The following is a 21,546-nucleotide window of genomic DNA, read 5'->3' on the forward strand; positions in this document are numbered from 1 at the left end:
TTTTACCTCTACCTCTAAACTTCCTGCTGTCTCTAGGCACATAGTACAGAACTTAGATTCTAGTAAAGGAGTAAATTTACCACTTATGGCACCAGAATTGTTGAGTGGGGGAGGCTGAACTCAGAAATACCAGCATATCTGTTCTGATCAACTTAACAGCGCACCACAGGAGCACTTTCTTCTGGTTGGTTGTATCCCACACAATGGCAAATGATGCTTTTCCCCGTAATAGTTGCCTTAGACAGAAGTCATGCAGTGGGGGTGGACTCAAAAACCGAAGTTTTGACTCCAAAAGAGATCTTATTGAGAATTACTGGAGGACTTTTCTTGTACACCATAGATGCAGCTGGAAAACTCGAAACAACTCTTAGCTTCTTGTCCCTGTAGAACTTGTGACAGAATTTGGCATCCTTCAACATTCATGTTTGAAACCTGTTGGGTTTTTGCCTGATTGTGTTTTGTGTTTGTTGGTGGAGCTGGTATCAGCCCTTGCCTCCACAGTGTGTGTGTTGTCCCTTGTGAGTGGTCAGCTCTACAGCAGCAAAACCAGTCAGCAGGAGGAATAATTTTGGGAAATTCAAGTTACTGCACTGAAAGCATGTTCATTTTAATGTTTTGGCCTGGCAAATTGTTTATTCACACAGTCCAAATTAGCTAAAACTCATAAAATCTAATAATAGTTGCAGACAAAGGGACTTTAAGGATGAACTATGATATTTAGTAATGCATTCACAACCTGAGTGTGACTGGGGGACAGAGTCAGAAAAGGAAATTATAAGAATTACCATAATTTGGAGCACTTACCCCACATGTAATATGTGATGTTTTTGTGTGCTTAAGCACTCTGGACCCTCTGACATGACTGGGGAGATGGATTTAGCCCGAAGATACTGGGGAAGGAGCTTAGAATTAAAAGGAAGATAAGGCACTGTGGACTCAGAGATCTCTTGGCAAGTTCATTAACTCACGAAAGGCTTGTCCTAGGTTTCAGGCTGGGTTTAGAGCTGGATCCTTTGATTCTGTTTTTTAATTTTTTAGTTAGGTCTTGAGCACCTTGGCAGTTGTGCAGCCCTCCCAGACACGCTCTGTAGCCAAAACAGAAACCCTCTAGAACCTGGGAGCTTGGGGATCTCTCAAACACTTTCAAGGTTTCTCTCAAACACTTTGCAGTGTTTGTGACACTGAAGGACCATGAGAGGCCTGTTAAAACCCCTGTGGCCTGCATGATCACCTGGGCATCCTTGTGTCTGTCAGCCCAGTGGCATACTGAGGAGTGAATCAGTGGGGAGAAAAGCTGTCAGAGGTTCTGCTGGACAATTTGTCCCCACGGCAAGCCAGAACAGCTCCTTGAACTGTTTTGGAGCTTGACTCATGCCAGGAGGGGACCTTTCTCTCAGCAATTTCCCGGCTGCTTTCTGGGCTCATTTGTTTTTCTTGCAGGGGTGGTTTGTGCTGCAGGGACTGCAAGGAGAGGGCATTCATCCTTCCTCTGACACATCCCTGCCTTGCCCCCTCCTGCTCCTGGAGAGCACTGCTGGCACAAAGCCCTCCTTGAAGAGGTTTACCAAATGGATGGGATCCATGGCAGAATGGGGCTGGTAGGAAATGCAGTGGTGTGCAGTGCCAAAGCCATGATGTGTGTGCTCTTTCCATTGGGAGCACTGACTCATAAAATGGAATAAAAAGCTGTTACATTTCTGCATGATTTAAAAAACGGGCCCTAGACTAGTCCCTCTTATGCATTCACACAGTCTCTGTCCAGTGAACGCTTTCCCTGTTACAGCTTGTGAAACCTGGCTTCCCTTGGTAGGAATTAAATTTATTTCAGCTGAAAAGAATTGGGTGTCACCTTGGATGGGCCTTCTCCTCACCCCTAGCCAGGGCCAAGCACTGGTCTTGTGACTTTATAAATACAATCCAGATTATTTATTTGCTGTTATTTTAATTCAGCTGAGAAGAGTTTGGCCGTGTCTCCCTTGGGCTGTGCTGTCAGCTGGTTGTGATCAGTTATCCAAGGTATGCTTGGTAGAAAATAGAGAAAGAAGCCCTTCCCATAGCCACGGTTCCCACTTCTGATTCCTGTTTCATGCACAGAGTGTGAGACACCAGCAGGAGAAGTAAATCTGATAATCAGAGGCAAGGAAGCTTTGGAGAGGGTGGGAGTATTCTTACTGTATCCAGGACAAGGTGCAATGAAACACTGGATTTTATTGCATGATGTGTTACAAAATGATTGTGATGTGGTGTTAGACCTTGTGCAGTCTTCACTGTAAATAGATAAAGTTTAGGCAAAAAAACCCTTGAATCTCTAATTATTGCAACTATGAACTGAGATATACAGCTAAGTTGCAGTTTATATTACTGTGACTCTTGAGCCATGGTCTCAAACTACCTGAGATTTCTGCAAAAGCCTCTTTATGTCGCCTAAAATAGGAACAAATGCAATATAATTCAAATATTGTGACAGATCTTGAACTGCCTTTGATAGTAGCAGCATAATAAATGTAGAAGTTAAAGAGACTCTGTCAAGTCTGCAGTTGGATCAGTGACCCTTGTGGGTCCCTTCAAATGCAAGATATTCTATGATTAAGAAATAAAAATAAATATTTTGCTTTGCACTGAGGTTCAGATACAGTTCAAGGAATCACTGCTGCTTGCCCACACCCTCACAGCTGATAATTGTGTGAGTTGTGCTTTAGCCAAAACCTGTTCCTCCTTTTTTGTGCAGCCCAGGCTTGGATGCTCAGCGCCTGTGCTTTTGCTAGGAGGTGAGGTCAGTTTTTGGGAGAGTGTAACCTGCCTTCTGTCAGGTTGAATCCATTCCCCTTTGTTCTGTCACCCCAGGCCCTTGGAAATAGACTCTCTCCATCTTTCCTGCAGGTTCCTTCAGGAACTGTAAGGCCACAGTTGTGTGTCTGATCTAGGTGGTGTAAAGAGATGGCACTGCTGTTGAGGCAAGACTCGTCCTCTCAAGCAATACCTTCCATGATTTATTTTTTTAGGGGGAATCCAGAGGGATGTGAAAGCAAGATTACAGTTTCTTGGTGACTACTGCATCTCTCTCAATGTCCTGCTTGGGCCACTAAATTAAATTTTCATGAGCTTAAGTCATCCTAGTGAAAAAATTTTTATTGCTTGGATTGGGCTTGGATTTTTCTTGAATCTTCTTTGACCAGTGGGTTTTTCATGTGCTCTGGGAATGCATCCTTGCCTTTCAGTTCAGTGTTCTGGCTAGATGAACTTATCAGTGCGTGTGAATTTCTGGTGGTTTCCTGCTCATAGTGGGAACAAAGTTAAAGGCCAGGAACTCTGCTTAAATCCTTTTGTTATTAGCAGAATGTACGGTGGCCTTTGGCATCCCCTAATTCTGCTTCTCTGCAAACTGATAGATGATTATGGTGATTATGGTAATTATGGTAATTAGGGTACCTGCCATTTGTGGGAATGTGGAGGATCCTGGAAAAGAATGCAGCCTTTTTAGAATTGCAAACCAGTAAATCTGTTGAGTATTAATGGTTTGTTAAATTTATTGAGCCCTTTGGGACTGCTGAATGAAAGACCTTGTAGAAATGACGCTTAATTATTGTTATTGCTAGAGAAGGGCTTGCACAAAAGCAGCAGTTATCTGGGAATCTGGGAAACAAAGGTCTGGAACTTGCTGCCAACATCTGCTACCACTTAAAACTTACAGCATGAGGCACTAATTTGGAGAGAAAGATTCTGCAGCCCCTGAGAGAGGCAATTTTTTGGTGAGGCTCTTCATGTCCTGAATGTGTTCTGCCCACCTTAACTCCTTGGGAAGGGACTCTGCCCTGGGTGGTCACAGGGGTTGTGAGACATTCTAGTTACGAACCTGGTTACAAATCTGCTTTAAACACTGTTTCCTTCCCCACAGAATTGAGCGGAAAAGGGCAGTGATGTTTTTTACTCACGACCTCAGGTGTCCTCACAAACATGGGCAGGACTGTGCTGTAGAGTACCAAGCAAAGTTTTCCAAGGCAGGTAAGGAAGCTTTCTATTTCTAGGAGCTCCTTCAAGCTCTTGAGTCTCAGCATGTGGAAAAAATCCATTCACTGTGTGGTGTTTGGCTTTGCTTCTGGAGCAGTGGGAAGCTCCACCCCTCCATTTGAAGAGAACCTGGGAACCTTGCAACACCAATTTTCTGAGTCATGTACTCAGTGGCTTCAGAGGAGAGAGGAATAAAACCCTCAACCCCCCCAAGCTGATTGCCAAGGAGTACTGCCATGTCCTAGCAATTTCATGGATACTATGATGAATTCACTGACAAACTTCTTGGAGCCTTTCTGTGCTGCAACAACAGCAGAGGGAACAGGGCAGGGCAAAGACATTTGTTTAATGCTTCTATTTCTGTTCCTGTTCTGGACCAATAAACTGTGAACTGGCTTTTGACCAGCAGGTTTGCTCACACTCATGAGGAGCAGGTAGTGGTGACTAGTGGAGTTTTGTGTGTTGACTGAACTGAACTCAGTTCTTCCCATAACAGCTCAAATGGATCACTTAGCCATTTTCGGTGCATATTTTCAGCTACAAAACAAAGCCCATGATTCAGTAAAGCACTGCTTTCTTTATCCTATTTTAAAAATAGAATCCAGGGAGCTTCCAAAGAGGCCAGAACAGCATCTCAGATGTGTGAGCAGCCCTTCTAGGGCACACAAGATCCAACCTGAGGTTTAGTTTTATGTCAGGTTGAGGAGGAGTTTGCTTTTTGCAGATCTCGTATGGCACACAGACTTCCGTGTCACTAGGGGAAGAGAGGGCTCCACCTCCATCCCCTCTCTCAACTGGCCTCAGGTTCCACCTGCTGCATTTGTGCCACTGATGGTCATAATGGTATTTTAACTCCATTTGATACATAAACACTTCACTATTCAGCAAACCCTTTTGTTACTGGTGGGGAGGAAAGAAAAGGTTCTTTTTCTGAGATCTTTCTTCTTTAGCATCTCAATTACAAATGGAGGCAAAGAAATAGAAGCACTGAATGAGTTCTTTTCCTCCTCTTTGATCTTCCCTGCTCTTAGGACATCCTTCCCTCAGAGATGAATGTTTCCTTCAGCATCTGCCCTCCCTTGAACCCTTCCCCACAAAGGCCTGTGGTTGCTCAGCACACTTGCATTAATAATAATTTGGCTGAGAGCAGTGCCCTGTGCTCAGCACAGCTGGGATTGCTCTTGCACTTGCTTTCCCAGAGTACTAGGAAGGAAGATTGCCTCCATAGCAGTCCTGCATAGCTCAGGAGGGAGTGGAGAATGGAATGCCAAGGATCAGTTGGTTCCCAGATAATTTCATGATGGCAGGAGCTGTAATTTCCACGGTAGTTCGTTCTGGTTTGGACCAAGAGTCCATGGCCTTCCCACTTGCCTGCTGGACTGGGACAGTGGAAATATTAATTTGAGCATGGGAGGTTTGTCCCTTTGCTCAGGAGAATGGAGAACCAGTTTTTGTGCATGGATGTGAACTCTGGTTTTGCAGGCATCTTGTTTCTTTATAAAGCAGCAGATACACATTTCCTTCCAAAGGCGTACAAGACCTTTTCACTCAGGATTTGCCCGTGTTTTCATAGGCTTTGAGATCAGATCATGTGCAGTAGTTCATGTGTACAATCCAAACTGTTTGGTTTCTGCTCTGCAAAGTTATTGATGCTTAATGGGTTAACTTCCTTAGTTAATAAGGAAACTGATTTTTTTCTTCCTGGTCTTGAAGTTTCCCCTTAGGAACAGTTCAAGCTGACTCCCTCATACTTTTGACGGAGTCTTTGATACTTTCCTAACAAGGCCTTATGCAAGTATTGTTGGTCCCTAGTGGTTTAGAAACAGTAAGTCAGAACCTCAAAGACTGAAAAATAAAATCCAAATTCCTTTTTTCTACATCTTCTGTTTCTAAATCTTTTGAGGCTTGTTAGTTCCTATTCCCCAGGCCTTGCTGGTCTGTAGCTTTTTCTCACAAAGTTAGTCCCAGAGCAGCATTTTGAATGAGATCTTGGGTAATCTGAGAGTTGACAGCATTGATTGTGCAGAGTGTTATTGACTTGTTCCCTGTGCTGATTTTAAACATTTCAGTGATGTTGGGTATTGCTGAGAATCTGATTAACATTTTGATGTGCTCATCCTCAGGTTGTCTGTGCAAGAGGGAAGTACCTGGGCTGGATTTGAGGCAGATGGATTAAAATCTAGGCGCTCTGTGGAGCACATGGAGCAGCTTCCTTGCTTATGCATTCCCTAACAGAGGAACTGAGGTCAGGACAAGCACCAGTATGGCTGGAAAAGATCATTCCCAGTGCTGGACTGAGGGTATGTACAGATACAAGAGTCCCTGATGTCAGGGAGAGAGAAATCCTGTGCTGCTGCAGCTCAGTTTACACTTCAGTCTTTTTGGTTATGATCTCTCCAGGCACAGCTACTGCTGAATTTGCTCCTTGGGAACATTCAACACATCCATATTGGGGATTTTATTTGGAACTGGAGAGAAAATACAATCCTAGTGCATTTTACGCCCTCTTGGATCAAGGGCTGGATGAATTTTCTATCTTCCCCTGCAGTAGTTTCAGGAAATGTTGTTTTGTTTCTGGTGATGCTCCATCAGAGCTGCTCTGAGGAGGTACTCTGGCTGACACTCAGCTCCAGCCTTGGAGCCTGCTCAGGAACCATTCCTGCCAAATGCCTGGCCACTGAGTCCCTGCTCCCCAGCACCAAGAACTGGCTCCTTGCAAGGTGGGGAACTGCTGGGGGAGGGAAGCATTTCATGAATCACAACTCCCACGCCTTTGCATACCCACAACTGCCCAGCCAAAATACTTCCACCCTTATTCACACCAGATCCCACCTTTACTCCAGAATCTTTTCCATCTGTCCTGCAGGCTGCCGTGCAAAAGGGAGAGGAGAGAATCCAGGGCTTCTCTGAAAAGACAGAGAGCTGACTTGAAGCCAATAAATGTGTATGCCTGCATCCAGTGGCCCCTGATCTCCCCTGTTCCTGCTGCCACTGCCATCACCAACACAGGTGACAGCAGGAAGAGGATGGATTTACCAGTCCAAGCTGTAGGAATATCTTTCAGCTGGACAAGAAGCAGTCTCAATTTCTATGTGGGTGCCTTGAGAAGCTTTCTCAGCTCTGAGAGCTTCCAGAGGGACTCTGCTTGTTTTTCATGGGATGTGTATTTGATAGTAGGCCAAGGAGGATATTTCTTCTGGGTCTTTAGCTAGTGACAGGGATTTCCTGCAGTGTGGACTGTTTGAAGCACCTAAAAGCATGTGCTGACTGGTGTAGGGCACTCTAAAATGGCTTGGTTTGGAGGACCTGGGTGATTATCAGGCAACACCCAAAGCTTTTGTGCTTTTGGGGTATTAGGAGTGCCTGAAAAGGAAAAGATGGAAAAGATGGGGATTTTCTTGCTGATGGGGAGTGGTGAAAGCAAACCACCCTGTTGCTGGAACATTAATCATGAAGGTACAGGCATCTGTTGCCCATTCTGCCATATGTTGGGGTGGTAGGAGTGGTGTGCTTCTCCTCGTCTTTCTTTTCCCATATCCATGAGATAAGGATGGTCTCTTGCCTGTTTATCTTCCTAGATGTAATGCAAGGATATTAATCCCATACTCTTTGAGTTGGTATTTGGATACCCAGTGAAATAGATAGGCATTAAGAGGCCAAATCCCACTAGGCTTATCTTGTCCTCAGAGAGATTCCCAGAGCTGTATCTGCTCCATCAAATAAGGATTTCTATGTGAACAGAGCCCCTTGAGCTGGTTGAGGATGCTGAAGGTTGGCAGGAGTGGCTGCAGCTGGCTCATGGTTTGCGGAGGAAATGCCAGGCAGGAGTTTGTCACTGTGTAACTGATATTCTTAGCTCCACCCTGTTCCCTGTCCTCCAGCTAAAGCTTTCCATGGAAAATTTAGCTACCATTGGCTCTGGTTGTGGCTCCAGGCATTGAGGCAGCTTTCATTTGTGCTGTTCAGGTCTTTAAAGAAACACAGCAGGGACTAAACCCCCAGTGAGGTCACAGTCTGGGTAGTGGCTGATGGATGAAAAGTTGGCCTTGTCCCCCAAAATGGTGATTATTACTGTCTTTATAGTCATGTCTGGGATGTTCAGGTTACAGAGGGGGTGACTCAGCTCTATCAGCATCTGAGCTGCCTTACAACATGGTCTGTCTTCTTTAACCACCTTGGGCAGGCTGGGAGTGGAGCTCAGTGTCTCCCATCAGCAGGGCTGGGTCTTGGCCATGGTGGGAAGCAGGTTCTCCCCAGCTCTGTGATAAACCACTCTCCAGTTAGGCTGGCACTAAGGGTTGGGAACATTTGCTTTGGAAGGAAATTTGGCATTGGCAACAAAGAGTCAAGATGCTTATTTTGTTCACAACTGAGCTGCAGAGAATTTCAGGATGTGGTTCTGACTTTTTCTGAAGCATTTTGCTTTCCTCACAGCTTTGTCTAATGTGATAAGATTGCAGAGGGTTGGTTCAGCCAGAGGTGGGTCTTCAAGAATCTGCAGGTGTCTGGGTCAGAGCTAGAAATAAACCCATAAATGTCTGCAAAAACTTGATCTCATCACTGCCAGGGAGTTAGAGGTGCTTTTTCCTTGTGTTATATGAAAAGAAGGTTAGGCTGGAGTGTCTGCCTTGGCAGACACTGCTTTTCCTTTTCCAGGGAATGAAGGGAAGGGATTCCTTCCAGTGGCAGTGAGAATTGCCTTTGTGCTCAAGCCCATAAACTGCAAGAGATGAAGCTGAACATTATGTACAGATTAGAAATGTAGTTTTGCCCAGGAACTAAAGATGCAGGAAAAAGAGTCAGGGCCTTGGCAGCAGCCTGGAATGTACACCAAGTTCTTATGTTGGGTGTGGGATTAAAGCTGCTTCTCCTTATGGCCATTGCAGGGAAGTCTTTGCGACTGTCTTCCAGTGATTCCTGGAGTTTTCTTGGGAAATGGGGAATGGGTGCTGTGGGGGAATGCTGCAGCATTTCTGTAAACCAAACCAGCTGCTTATTAGCCTTAAAGCTCTACTCCCCAAGCTGAACATGTTCCACTGCTCCAGGAAAAGTCATGCACTTGATTTAGAAAGCCTGAGGCACTCTGTTGTTCTTTGGGTTTTTATATGTGGGAGAAGGAGCCACAAATTTTATTTTTTTTTCTCTTCACTGCGTTAGGGTGGAGAAGAGCTTTTTTAACAAGAATGAAAAAAAGATGAGCTGTAACTTTTTCTGTTTGGAATCTGAGGGGGTAAAAAAATCACACCTCTAAAAAAAAGAGAAGAATTTTATTGGACCTGTTGAGGACACAAAAAATGTCTTATATTTCAGTTCCGATTCAACAGCTGAGCTTGGAAAAGAAAATTAGTAGAAGAAAGAAACATTGTTTTAAATAAAACCACTTCAAGTTCTAAACTTGGAACTTTTCCCTTGAAAAATGTTACAGTGAAACATTTTGTGAAATTTGAAACTTAAAACTCTTATGGACTCACTCTTTCCTATGAATATTTTAATTTTCAACGAGGTCTCTATTTGCTCCAGTGCTCTAGTGAAATATTCCAGCTGGTAGAAAATGGATGATGCAGAAGAAACATCTTTGGAGCTGGAAGCAGTAAAAGGCTTGGCTTCTTCCACGGCAAATCTTTCTGTGAATCAGGACGGAAAAAAACTTCAGCTGGATTAGTTGTGTGCAGCTGGGAGAGGGGACTCTGCCAGTTCGTCCCTCCTTGCTGTCCCTATGAAGGAAAATTGGGAATGTCTTTAAAGGGATTTCACATTATGCAAGTGCATCTTTCCTGAGGTTTGGGAGGCAGAGGCCTTGCTGGTGTCTCTCTTGCTTGCATCTGATGTGGATTGTCCCCGAGGGCCACGTGGCCCTTGCTCTCAGCCTTTGCAACCCAGCTGCAGTTAAAATCCCCTGGCCTAAGGAAATCAAGGAGCTGAGCTGCTGCTCTGCTGAATGAAGCACCTCTCTCATGTGTGGCACTGGACAGCTCAGTGGGAACCTGGGAAAGGGAATAAACGGGATTTGCTCTCTGTTAGTGCTCCCCACTCTCTTCCTGCCATCTCTGTAACCTGTGACAGTGCACAGTCCTCTCAGCACTTCTGAGTGTCCTGTGGCACCTGAGAGGTGCAGCTCCCACAAATCCCTGGAAAATACAGCTCCAGGTGTTGAGGAGTTGGCATTCACAGGAGCACAGTTCCCAGTGAGCAGCCATCAGTGACTGAATACAAAACTGAGATCTCCATCAAGTCCTCCTGTTCAGGAGCTGCCTCACCTCAGAAGGAGAACTTTCCATGCTGTTACAACTCCTGCACCTGGAGGAGCTGGGAGGCAGTGAGACAAGGGGTTAGAAATTTAACTTAGAGTAGAAACCAATTTTAGGTTTAACTAGAATCTGCTGTTTAAACTTACTTAATCTGTCAAGTTATGCTCACAAAAAGGACTGCAGAGAAAACAAAGGAGGTTCAAAGCTACTTAGAAAAGAATGCAAGCATCCAAGCTGAAGAGGGATAAAGAAGATCCAAATCCTTTAACACTGGCCTCCTTGCCGAGAAGCAGCCATGAGGATTTGACATGACATTATGATCTTCATGAAGCTTTTGACTGGCACAGGGCGCAGGGGGCAGGTGCACCAGGGGTTTGACACAGAGCAAGATGTGGACAGAGAGATCTGTGAGTAGCTGACATGACCTGAGTAACATTTGGGAACGGTTTCCTGGTTGCTTGCTCTTGGGAAGGCTCTGTTGGCTTAACTGGAGAGATTGCTGCCTTGTGGGCTGAGTAGGAGGGGAGGATCATCCATGCAGCCTGCATCCTCTGGGCAGTGGGAAGGAGCAGTATTGCCAAGAAACATCTCTCCCTTCCCTCTTAACAGTGTAAGATGATCAGGGCAGCTGTGCTTTACAGTTTCTGGTGTAAGCCCATGCCACATTTCTTTCAAAAGCGTTCCTATGTCGGGTGCTTGTGGTCCTGCCTGTAAAATGGGGCTTTCTGAGAGCCTTCCTGATAGTCCTCTCTGGTTTCTTTCCTCGTGGGCTGCTACTCTGCTGGTTTGCTTCTAGATTTGCTCTCTCCCCCTGCTTTCTGAACACCCTCTGTGGTAGCCTGAGGTGTGCTCAGGCCTCTCCCAGCTGTTGGTGTGACTGATGTCCCTCAAACATTTTGAAGTCAGTGCAGCACAGAGGGTCTGGGTGGGTTCCCCTTGCATCTGGGCCTGGTTCTGCCACCTCAGGTGACACCACAGTGGGTGCATGGCCAGGCAGTATCCGTGGATTTACTCCGTGTAAGGACAGCAATATCACAGAATCCCAGAATCATCTGGGTTGGAAGGGGCCTTAAAGCTCATCTCAGTCCACCCCCTGCCATGGGCAGGGGCACCTTCCACCAGAGCAGGTTGCTCCAAGCTCTGTCCAACCTGGGCAAGAACACTTTGGGGAAACTTTAGATTTAATGTGAAAATCTCTGTTTTGGTCAGAATACACATTTTCCACTGGAGCCAGGACAGATGGAACATTTTGCCCATTCGTGCAGCAGTGTCTCTCTCCTGACTGTTACTTTGGAAGAATAAGCTTATTTAGGGTTCAGGCTATTAAAAACATCTGCTTTCCCATGTATCCTGAAACACTGCAGGATCTGAAAACGGAGAACATGTATCATGCTTCTCCCAGCCACCATAAAACATCGGCTCCATGGTTGAAATTGTGGGATTCTAATGATGGTGTATCTGTATTATTCAGTCCTGTGTAATGCACTTTTGGTTGTGGTGCTGTGATCTCCCTTCCTGTGTTGGACCTGGGCCACCTAGCCATATTTGCAGTGTGTGGTTAAACATCAAATGCATCCGAATAAGCAAAATAATCACTTCCAGACTAAACACATTTCTGATTTGTTTAGAATATTGAACAAGTTTCATCACTAGGAGATGTCTCTTCTGCGACATCAAGCTACATCGATGTGTCTCTGCTGATGCCAATTTCTTTTTCCCCGTGTTTTTTACATTAAAAGCATAAAATCCTCTGAAAATCCTCCTTTGACTGTGGTAACTCTTGGATGAGGGTCAGTCTGAGCATCTCTGAGCAAAATATCTATCTCTTCCATGGCTCCTGTGGAGCAAAAAGTTATAGACAGTTATCCTTCTCTTTCATGTGGGAAAGCTGGATCATGAACAGAGAATAATCCTCATCTGTTTAGCTTGGAATGGGTTGGGAGAAGCTGGTGACAGCGCTGGAGGAAAGCAGAGTTTTGGCATTGGTTGAGTTTCCTGCAAGACCCTTACTATTTTTAGCAGAGCTGCTTTCTGGAGATCAGGGCACTACAACCCTCCTGCTTCCATCTATCCTTCATTTTTGGGAGATGATTTGTCTGTCTCCTTGCTGGCTACACTTGTGCAATTGTGGAAGGAGTTCGTAATGCATCTGTGCTCCTCAGGGATTCTCTAGCTCCCTGTTTCTCTGGAGGGAAGGGTGTCATTAAATAAGAGTCTCCCACCAAATTCCAGTGGGCAATCACACAGGGACCAAACCAGCCCTGACTCAGGCACCAACCACCCTCTGGGTACCACTGCAGGGAGATCCAGCAGGCTCCTTTCTGGACTTGAAAAACAGTGGGAATGCTGAGTAAGAGTGGGATAAACAAAAGAAAAAAGAAAAAAGAAACCAAAAAACAACCCCCCCCAAAAAAAAAAGAAAAAAAAAAAAGAAAAAAAAAAAGAAAAAAAAAAAGAAAAAAAAAAAAAAAGGTGCCTGCACTCAGTAGGTGTTGTCCAAAGTTAATGCTGAGCTTCCACATGGCCACGGTGAACGGTGAACGTGGATGCTCTGGAAGAGTCAGCTTCCCATTGGGAAGCTTTCCTTTGAGTTTAACAAGGCATTTAAGCACATGTCTCAGGGCAGAGAAGAGATTTTGGCAGGATCAGACATAAATCTGATCATCTGACTGGAGTCAGCCTGAGATAAGAGTTAAAAAATGAGTTCCTAATTGAGATCTTCCCCACCCAGAGATAGTTTTTATCTTGGACTTCTGAAGTTCTTTACGAATTAACCCTGGCTTCCCCTTACAAAATATTTCATCTTGGATAGCAATGTAGTCAATCATTTCAACCTGCTCTTGGAGTGTTTGTGCTTGCAGCAATTATTTTTGCAAACTCAAGTTGTCATTTTTTTTCCTCTCGTACCTAAATAGTAAAAGACACATTACCATGGATAGCACACAGGGTTTTTTTTTTCCAAATCATTGCAGTACGAGAGTGAGGATGGAGAGTCTGTGACAAATTGTTGTGTTGATAAACAAATAGACTCAAAGGAATTAGTTTCCCAAAGTAACTGCAGCCATTAAAAACTCCTTCTGCATATGTTTGGCTTTTCTAAACACATTCTTATCAGTATGTTTAGTTAGAAAAATACTTTTTTAACTACCAAGAAGTGTCTATTCTGTTTTTGGTTTTTTTTTTCCCAGAATATGAAGTTTTGAAACTTAAAAAAAAAAAATTAAAAGCCTTCATTAATATTCCAAGAACAGTCAAGATTTTAATTCAGATGCTGCTTTCTTCATAGTTTTAATGTTGTTAAGAACAGGCCATTCAGAGATGAGGTTAGATGAGTTCTTTCATATTTATGAAATCATGGAAGCATCTGGATACAGTATGGAAATCCTCAACTAAAAACTTACTGAAGTCTCATTTTAATGTAATCATCCAGGCTTACTCCACTAAACAATGTGTTTATTGGATTTGGATGGAAGATGAGGCAAGAATCAAACTGATCCTGTGGAATATTGGTTAAGACTGCATAGCTTTGGGTAAATATCCCTAATTGTGAATGTTAATTGTATGCACTTTTCAATATGTGATTGATTCACAGCCATCATGAGCATCAAACAAATCAGCTGGAGAGCAGTAGCTGTTTGATATGAAACATCGAATCAACATTGTGTCATGACCTTTTGCTTTCTGAAGTATCAGGGAGCCAAGAAACAAGTGTGCCCCACACTGCAGTGCATCCCTGGTGCTTGGCTTATTTGGCATCAAATTACCAAGTGGGAATGATAAATAATAATAAAGAATAAAACCTGAGGCACCACTTGGGATGTGTTGTCCCAGGACAAAAAGATTCTCCCTAATTCTCTTTCTGTGTGTCCCTATTGCTGCTAAACCCCAGCAGACAGACTAATTCAGCATGTGTTATCAATGATCTATCCTAATTATCGTTTACCTCCCCACAGGTTAATTAAGGTGCTGAGTAATGTGGTTTTCACTTTTGCCACATAGCAGGGTCACAGCAGCTTTGTCTGTAATCAGATTTACCCGTCTGTGACTATTTCCAAAAGAAGTCCCTGGAGTGATTCAAGAAGTCACTTGAAATGATTCCATGAAGAGAGAATGGGATAACTATAATATTTACTTCTTCCTGTTTGCCAGGCCAAAAGGAGCTGGAAAGGAAAGGAGGAATGCAAGCAGGTATTCAGGAGTGCTGCTCCTCATGTCAGGACATTTTCTGCCACCAGCCCACCAGGACAGCTGGTGACATTTCACTGGGGATGTTCCAGAGCCTTCTGGCCACAATCCTGTGCTCTGGGATGACCTTGCTGGAGCAGGGACCATGGACCCACTGTGGCCCATTCTGGGATTCTGTGAAACCAAGGCCAGCCAAGGACTGGAGGAGAGTTCCCATTCCCTTGAAATTCCCTCATCCTAGTCCAGGCTTGGGGGATTGCTGGACTGGAACAGGTAAGGGTGACCAGAGCTACCTGCAGAGCTGCTGTGGGAGAATGGCTTTTATTTGAGCTGGAGGCTGTTGGGTCAGTTCCCAGCAGCAGCCATGGGGATGGCCTGCAGGAAGCAGCTGGAAGCAAACAAACATTGGGTTTTTACTGTTTCTGAGAACTGTCTGGGTCACCTCCTTATCTGTGATTTGTGTTTCTCAAGAATAGGCTGCTCAACCCTTGTCGTGAGAGGACTCAGCGCCTTGGAATTACAGCTGGGAAATGCCTTTGGAAAAACAGAGGATGTGCTGGAGGAAGATAGTGTTGTCTCTCTGGCCTGGCAGGTTTGCATAGGTTTGGGACTTTTTTTTTCCATTAAGATGAGAGATGGATTATATTATTTGGAGGGAGGTATTCCTTGGAAAACTCATGATTTCCTCGCATGCCATGTCTGTGATGTTCTGTTGCTATGACCTCAAAAGAAACAAACAGCTCCCTTGTCAAAAAGCCTCCAGCTCTCTTGAGCAGGCTGTGTCCCAAGAGGTCTGACTGTCTCCCTCCTCCTGAGGGTGTCTCCTGCTCCTTCCTTCAGGATTTCTCCTTAGGTCTTTGTTTCCTTTCCTTTATGTAGGTCTGTGATGGTCTGGTAGATCTCAGAGTCAGGCCACAGCTTCCAAAGTAATCATGGGTTGATAATATTCTGGGAGGCAAAAGATTTTAGCTTGGGAGTAAAACAAGATGATATTTTTACTGACTTCTGTATTGTGTTTGACTTTGGACTGTGTATTGCCTTTTACGTTTCACCATGTGTTATTCCTCACCCCTTGTGGACTATAGAATAGGAGAGGCATAACTGAGGATAACTGCATCCAAACCAGTATTTGATTGTGGTTGTGTGATGCTTCTTTCTGTCCTTGGTCTCTGAATTTAGAACTGAGGGCCAAGCAGAGCCCAGTGTCAGGGCTGAGTGTGGGGAACAGTGCTGAATCCCAGGAGAGACAGTATCCTACAGCAGGGTGGTATAATCTGCTCCAGGTGGGAGCACAGTGTCTCGGAGCACTGTTATTCCATGCATGATGTTACACGAGAGCATTGCAGGAGTGGATTCTGCTCATTCACTTCAGCTCCAAGGGCTGACAGTAGTGAGGAATTCCGTGCCAACCACACCTCCCTGAGGATTTCTTGGCTCTGGAATTCCTTACGTACTGGAGTAGATGATCTCCAGCAATGTGGGGATTCCCCTTCTTGGGGTGGCTACTGGGATTTCCCAGCACGTTCAGGAAGAAATTAATCTGCTTCTTGTGTGGAAGGCCCATGTCTGCTCTGGATGTACAATGTGTGCACTACTCTGAGAGCTGCATTTCCTATCCCTCATCGTGCAGGTCTCTCAGACACTCAATGAAATCTCTGACTAATGCAGCAAATCTTAATTTCTTTTTTTCAAACTCACCCTGTGGGCAGGAAAAAAGCACAAATGGAGAGAAATATGACCTTATCTGACAGGCTCTAAGCTGTGACTGATTTATATTCCGTTGTGCAACATGACCCTGCCCTGAGCTGCAACAGAAGGAAACTTGCCTTGCAATCAGAGAGTTGTTAAAAATGTGTCTATTTCTGTCAACCCAAGTGGGGAAACCTTTGGATCCCATTCAACAGGTTGGGATGACTCAACTCCCAGCTGAGCTGGTCACCCTGCCCCAGTACATCCAGTATGTGACACAAGGATTGATTCTTCTTGGCTCGCTCACTGGGAATTTTTTTTTGTGGCATGTTGCAAAATCCTGTACTCTTAACCCCCCAGAAACCTCATGGTATGAGCTGGACCTTCATTACCCTCAACATAATGATGAGGAATAGGAAGTTTCTGACCTAATTCCATCATCTCAGTCTCCTCCTTATCACCATTCCCAGGTTCTGTGGGACTTTTCTTCTGACATCTCATCTCTTGTGAGCTCATCTCTTATGGTCTGCAACAGGGAACAAGAGTTTCCTAACCCTTTAGCAGCTGTGAGATGGAGGATGGGATTTTTCCAAAGCACACACCCTGTGAACTGCCCTTCTGTGGAAATAAGTGGTGAGCAGTCTCAATTTTTGTGGGATCAGGGTCAGAGCAACAACAGGATTTTTGTAGAATCCCACAGATCAAGCCAAGATTTGAGCACTCACCATCCTGAATTCTCTTTAAGGACAAGAAGGGAAATCCCAACAGGAGACCCCAAAGGAACATAACATTTTCCCTGCTCATTTCAGCACACAGTGTGGGAGCAGAGGCCTCTTGTGAACTTGCCTGAATGCTCCTACCTCTGTTTGTTGTGCAAAAGATGGAATCTGAACAAAAATGGGTTTTCTCAGATATATCCATGTGTGATCTTGAGTTAAATGTCTTGAAGTATCAGGGCATTTTATGAATCACCTTTGCTCTAGAGTGCAGACAGTGACATTGGTCATAGAAGGAACAGATTTCTCCCAAAATAATCACAATAACAATCATAATGAAAGGGACCTTAAAGCCCATCCCATCCCACCCCCTGCCATGGCAGGGACACCTTCCACTAGCCCAGGTTGCTCCAACCTGGCCTTGGGCACTTCCAGGAATCCAGGGGCAGCCAGAGCTTCTGTGGACAACCTGTGCCAGGGCCTCCCCACCCTCACAAGGGAGGATTCCTTCTTTTCCTGGCCCTGAAATCCATGTCACTAGGCTGCAGAGTTAAAAGAATGGGGAAAAAAACCCAAACCAAGCCAAAAAAAAAACCCCAAACAAACAAACAAAAGCCAAAACTCCAACCCCAACAACAACAAAAAAAAACCCTCAACAAGAAAAACCCAACAAAAAACCCCAAACTGAAGTTCTATTTCTCTTAGTTATTTTAATGAAGAGATTGGAAATTTCAGCCTCTGATCAATGACATGGGAGACTGAAACTTGCAGATGAAGGAAGTGGGTGACTCCTGTCTGAAATATTTGTAATGTAGATAGATCAAGGTGGTGCTGAGGGAGGGGGGCATAAAATGATATATTTTGCTGAACTATAAGTCACCAAGTGGTTACTTGATCAGAATTTCCACCAGAATTCAGCCCAGGTTGATTCATCTGCCTAAGGTTGTTTCTCCATTGGTTTGAGGAATGCGGAGCCCCCAGGGCTGCCGAGGCAGCCACGCTGGCAAGGGCACGGGGCCTTCCATGGAAGCTGGCACGGCCTCCTTGGGACACATCCCGGCTGCTGGCCATCCTAAACCCGCGGCTGTGCCAGGCACAGGGAACGTGTGGGCCAGGGCACCAATGCTGCTCTGAGCCCTGGGGCCTGGGCAGCGCTGCCATCAGCAGGTGTGGCAGAGTCCCCGCCCAAGCAGAGCTGCCACCCCCCGAGCCCTGGCAGCGCTGCTGCCCCTCTCCTGCCCCAGAGACCTGTGCCCCGGGGGGCTTCTGTGCCACAGGGAGCCAAAGCCCACGTGCACTGGGGGCTGTGCTCCTCCCTGCAGGGGCTGTTGGCAGCAGCACCTGGAGCAACTGCTGGCAATTCTTGGTCTCTGTCAGATGATGTTGCTCTTTCCTGGAATGATTTTTTCCATGGCTGGGATTAGCTGCAGTACAAAAGCACCACAGCTACTGAATTTCACAGGACAGAGAGACTCTACAGAGCCACTCGCATGTCTCCTTCGACTTTTCTGTGTGTTTTTCATGCATCCTTGCATAAAAAAACAGGCGAGTTTAAAGTTTAATGCAGCATTGTTTATATGTCTAGCTGAGGCCAGCAGCTAATATCTGGAGCATTGTGAAAGTGCAGAGGACAGACATAATTCTCAAAGGAGAAGGAGAAGGTGTTCTGTGTCTCTGAGTGTGGTGGGATCACCCTAAAGGAGCAGCCAATGGAAGTGCTGAAAGTAGACTTGCTCTTCTTGAGCACGTTCCTGAGCAGGCTCTGGTGCTGTTTCTGTGGGGCCAAAAGCTGCCGGGGCAGCAGCGACTGTGCAGCCCCGCGGGAGGAGACGCGGCCGCCCTCGCCATGGTGGCAGCAGCTCTGTGGGCTCAGAGCTCCGTGACAGGAGGGCCGCGGTCACGGCACCGTGGCCTGGGGAGCCACCAGGGCCCGGGCTGGGTGCCAGCCCTGCGACTGCCCCCTGCCCTTTATCGGCAGCACCCAGACAACAGCCCCTGCTGGTCCCCTGCCCTCGCTGAAGGTGCAGACACCAAATACTGGGCCCTGGGCCTGAGGCCACGAGAGGACAAGTGACCCTTGCAGGCCTGGGGCCTCATTGCCTCCTTGTCCCTGCTCAGCAGCCTGGCAGGGGCCGCCCCATGGTCCTGCCCTTGGCATTGCACATCCCCACATACCAGAGCCCATCCCGGGAAGAGCCCTGAGCAAGGAGGAAGGGACAGGATCTGCCTTGATAGGGGCTGGGGCTCAGGCCTTGGCCCTTTGCATTCCTGAAACACATCCAGGTTTGCTCAGCACCAGAGACACCTTTCCCTTGCTTGTTTCCATCTGTCATCACTGCCTCCAGTGTTCTGCTCTACCTGGAACCTGGGGACACATTCACATGTGTTGTGTCCCTCCTTGGGACCCATTAGAAGTTAAAGAAAGTTTGAAATTTGAATCTGATTTGGAGTTCTTGAGAAGTTCTTTGAGGATACTCTGAGAGACTGAGTCTGATGCAAAGAGCACCAAAGCCCCAGAGGGTCATTAAAGTCCTTGTGCTCTGTCTGTGCTGCTGAGCTGGGCTGGGCTCCTGGCCCAGAGGCAGCTCCTGGCAAGGGCAGCGCTGCAGAGAGACAGCTCTGGCCAGGAGCAGCTCCTGGGCACAGCCCAGCAGGGCTGGGGCACTGCCAGGGCAGCTCAGGGACACCAGCAGGGCACAGACAGAGCTGACAGGGGCTCAGCACTGGCAGGGGCTGGGGGATGTCCCAGAGGGGGCTGTGTCACAGCAGCACCTCTGTGGCTGTGTCCTAGAGGCACAGAGCAGCTGTGATGTCAGCAAGGGGCTGTGTGACAGCACAGAGTGGGCTGTGTGAGGTCATAGGTTGGGCTGTGACATCACAGAGTTTCTTGCGTGAGGTCATTGAGTAGCAACAGCATAATAGAAGGGATTCTGTGTGACATCACAGAGCAGGCTGTGACATCATGGCACGGCAGTATGACATCATAGAGCAGGCTGTGATGTGAAACTGTGTGCTGTGACATTACAGAGTGTCAGTATGGCATCACAGAGAGGATTGTGTAACATCATGGAGGGGGTTGTGACATCACAGAGTAGGATGTGAGGCCATGGAGTAGCCTCTGCCATCATGGAAGGTGGCTCTGTGACATCAGCGAGTGGGTTGTGACATCACTGGGTGACTGAGCAACTTCACAGAGCCAGGTGTGACATCACAGAACAGACGGTGACATCACATGGTGACTTTGTGACATCACCAAATCTTCTTCTGTGACATCACAGTGCAGATTTATATCACAGAATGGTATCCCAGCACTGGCCCTGTGATATCATGAAGGGGCTTTGTGACATCACAGAGCAGTTGTGTGTGTCATCACTGAGTTGTCTGTGACATCATAGAGTAGGCTCTGTGACATCATAGGTTGTGACATCATAGAATGGATTCTGCCATCACAGGGTATCTGTGTGACATCACAGAGGGGATGTGACATCACAGAATGGCTGTGTGACATCCCAGGGTAGGTTGTGTGATATCACAACATTATCTGTGACATCACAATATGGGCTGTGGCATCACAATGGGCTGTGTGACATCGCAGGGGCTGTGTGACATCACAGGGGCTGTGTGAGGTCACTGGGGAGGTCACTCTGCCCCAGCCCCCCTCACAGTTCCCCCAGAGTAGTCCAACCCTGCTCGTGCACAGCGGGGTCCCCTGTCCCCCCGGGTCCCCCCGCCCCCAGCGCCGCAGCCTCCCCCAGAGGATGTTCCACGAGATCGACCCCAGAGCCTGACACGGGGACGGGGGGCCGGGGCCCTGGGGGGTGGGACAGGGGGACAGGGACCCCCCGGCAGTGTCCCCGTGTCCCCCAGGGCCAGAGCCTGGGCCAGGGCTCCTTCACCCTGTTACGAACAAGTGCTTGAGAGCGCTGAAAAAATCCCCAGCAAGGGATCAGCAACAACCAGATTTAATATTAAGTGACAGCACCACAAAATTCCTTGGCAAGAGTCACTCTGCTCCTGACTGGACACTTCAAGCACACGAAGGAAACAAAGCAACAACAAAACCAAACAAAATCCAGGCAATCAAACCAGAAAGGAACCGAAAACCGCCCCTGTGTGTGTGTGTGACACAAGGACAGTGAGGGCAAGGATAAAAGGAATGTGGCCCAAAAGCTTAACAGAGCTCAAACTTAACAGGACTTAACTTATAACTTAACCTTAACTTCCACCTTAACCTTAACTGATACCTTCAACTTCACAATTTAGCAAAAGAACAGAGCTTATCAGTATTTAACCTATGACCTATGACTTTGCAATTTAACAAAGAAATAACATTTAACAGTATTTAACTCAGCTTATAACTTATATTAAACATAACTACTTAGCAGAAAAACAACTCTTAACAACATTTAACTTAGGTTATTCCTCATGACTTAACCTTACTTACAGGTCTGACTGACTCAGCTATCAAAGGCACTCCAACTCCTCCAAGAGCATCATTTCTGTCACTTTTCCCCAGCACAGGCACTCCTGTGTGCACACAGACACAAAGAGTCAGTGCAAGGCACCTGTGAGAAATTCCCCTGAGGGGAAGAAATACTCCCTGTGGATGCTTTGGCATCTCCCCAGTGGGTGAAGGGTTGAGCCTGGAGGAGTGGGGGGATCGGCCCAGGCTCCGTCGTTGTTCAGGATCCCCGAGTGCA

General features: G+C 46.4%; 1 protein-coding gene and 2 long non-coding RNA genes across 7 annotated transcripts in view; all 3 read left to right on the plus strand.

Annotated features, from left to right (window-relative positions):
• The window catches only part of LOC135308490 (maestro heat-like repeat-containing protein family member 7), a 166,226-nt gene that overhangs the window by 11,126 nt on the left and 133,554 nt on the right, over positions 1-21,546 (plus strand). The window lies entirely within an intron of this gene.
• On the plus strand, positions 3,894-7,081 carry LOC135309382 (uncharacterized). Its single transcript, XR_010369657.1, has 3 exons — positions 3,894-4,002; positions 6,132-6,308; positions 6,409-7,081. It is a non-coding gene; the product is annotated as an uncharacterized LOC135309382 (long non-coding RNA).
• LOC135308488 (uncharacterized) lies at positions 13,493-17,804 on the plus strand. Of its 3 annotated transcripts, XR_010368906.1 has the most exons (3): positions 14,154-14,714; positions 14,913-15,043; positions 16,601-17,804. It is a non-coding gene; the product is annotated as an uncharacterized LOC135308488 (long non-coding RNA). The 3 variants fall into 3 exon arrangements; XR_010368904.1 differs by lacking the exon at positions 16,601-17,804 and having other exon boundaries at positions 13,493-14,714; positions 14,913-15,537; XR_010368905.1 differs by lacking the exon at positions 16,601-17,804 and having other exon boundaries at positions 13,493-14,714; positions 14,918-15,537.

Source organism: Passer domesticus, chromosome 10 (assembly GCF_036417665.1).
Source record: "Passer domesticus isolate bPasDom1 chromosome 10, bPasDom1.hap1, whole genome shotgun sequence".
Lineage (NCBI taxonomy): Eukaryota > Metazoa > Chordata > Aves > Passeriformes > Passeridae > Passer > Passer domesticus.